Here is a 1964-nt window from a genome sequence, read left to right on the forward strand (position 1 = left end):
TGTGTGTGTGTGTGTGTGTGTGTGTGTGTGTGTGTGTGTGTGTGTGTGTGTGTGTGTGTGTGTGCGCAGGACGTACGTTTGAAGGCCAGAAAGAGGAAAACTGCCGCCAAGATCAACAACACACTGAGGGAGAGCGAGAGGACGGGAACGTTGATCTGAAGGGAGAGAGAGGGTAGAGAGTCCTCCACCTGACACAGAGAGAGAGAGAGAGAGAGAGGTGGTGGTCTACAGGAACCAGTCTGGGTCTTACTGGGACCTGATCGTCATGACAACATGAACCCGGGACACAAGCAGCTCCGAGTCACTAACATCAGCAACATAAAGGATGAAGGTGAGTCACTGAGTTTTATTTCTTTAACAGGAGCCTCATTAATAAATGATGATGTGTTTTACACTTAAAGCTCCTGTTACCTGTTAACGACTCACTCCTTAGTCAGATTAATGAGCAGCAGTTCATTTTACACATCCATGTGTTGGTTAGTTAGGTTAGGTTAGTTAGGGTTAGGTTAGTTAGGTTAGGTTAGGTTAGGTTAGGTTAGTTAGGGTTAGGATTAGGTTAGGTTAGGTTAGGTTAGTTAGGGTTAGGTTAGTTAGGGTTAGGTTAGTTAGGTTAGGTTAGTTAGGGTTAGGATTAGGTTAGGTTAGGTTAGGTTAGTTAGGGTTAGGTTAGTTAGGGTTTGGTTAGTTAGGGTTAGGTTAGTTAGGTTTAGGTTAGTTGGGGTAGGCTAGTTAGGGTTAGGTTAGTTAGGGTTAGGTTAGTTAGGTTTAGGTTAGTTGGGGTAGGCTAGTTAGTGTTAGGTTAGTTAGGGTTTGGTTAGTTAGGGTTAGGTTAGTTAGGTTTAGGTTAGTTCGGGTAGGTTAGTTAGGGTTAGGTTAGTTAGGGTTAGGTTAGTTAGGGTTTGGTTAGTTAGGGTTAGGTTAGTTAGGGTTAGGTTAGTTAGGTTTAGGTTAGTTGGGGTAGGCTAGTTAGGGTTAGGTTAGTTAGGGTTTGGTTAGTTAGGGTTAGGTTAGTTAGGTTTAGGTTAGTTTGGGTAGGTTAGTTAGGGTTAGGTTAACCCTACACTGACCAGCAGAGGTCCCTGTTGAGTCTGATTTAAAGCTTCCAGTAATGAACCACTCGTCAGTACAACTGTGATGAAGCTTCACTTCACTAGCTAGTTATTAATGAGTCGTTCCACACTTTACAATAAAGCTCCTGAACTCATTAGTCAGATTAATGAGTAGTAATCATTAACTTCATCTTGCCAAATAGTGAGCCTGCATCAATGTCTGAAAACTCTGTTATAACTAGTTTATTAATGATTTATATATAAACTGAATTAATAACCGTATTATAAACCATTTATGAGTCTTAATGTAAAGTGGTGCTGTGTTATAAAACACGGAGCCTCGGAGAACAGCCTGCTTCCAGTTCTTGTCGAGTAACTGGTGTTGTCATGGTTACTCACGGTGATGGTGTCGGAGCGCAGCAGGGTGGAGTTCCTCCTCAGGAGGTCCAGCTGAGACGACAGCAGCGTTTTCCAGTTCACTGCACAGAGAACGAGACAGGAGGACCTGGTCTATGAGGGTCTGGTCCTTTGTGGACCGCGGTCTAGACCTCGGGTTTCAAACAGAACCTGTCACCTCTCACCTGTGGAGGCCGACGGCTCCGTCACTCGATCCGCGGTCGTGGTTGTTGGAGGAGGAGGAGGAGAACTGGTGACTGAAGCTGAGGAGGAAGAACCAGAACAACATAAAACCAGATCTTACTTCACTGAACACAACAACAACTTTCATGAGCTACAGGAAAAATCAAGAGACGAGGATCACACAAGAACTAAAGACTGAGAGCTGAAGACATCACACACAATGTGTGGCCCCCAGAGGGCCTCCAGAGGGCCCCCGGAGGGCCTCCAGAGGGCCCCCGGAGGGCCTCCAGAGGGCCTACAGAGGGCCTCCAGAGGGCCTCCGGAGGGCCTCGAGAG

The 1964-nt window shown here is 46.0% G+C and overlaps 1 long non-coding RNA gene across 1 annotated transcript; it reads right to left on the reverse strand.

Annotated features, from left to right (window-relative positions):
• Positions 1–80: 80 nt before the first annotated feature.
• Positions 81–1710, reverse strand: LOC111666040 (uncharacterized). The gene is made up of 3 exons (XR_002761554.2): positions 1631–1710; positions 1449–1528; positions 81–188 (listed from the first exon to the last, which is right to left on the reverse strand). It is a non-coding gene; the product is annotated as an uncharacterized LOC111666040 (long non-coding RNA).
• Positions 1711–1964: the final 254 nt, after the last annotated feature.

The sequence above is a fragment of the Seriola lalandi genome, unplaced genomic scaffold (assembly GCF_002814215.2).
Source record: "Seriola lalandi dorsalis isolate HSWRI2012SDOR001 ecotype SW California unplaced genomic scaffold, Sedor1 jcf7180002054668, whole genome shotgun sequence".
NCBI lineage: Eukaryota > Metazoa > Chordata > Actinopteri > Carangiformes > Carangidae > Seriola > Seriola lalandi.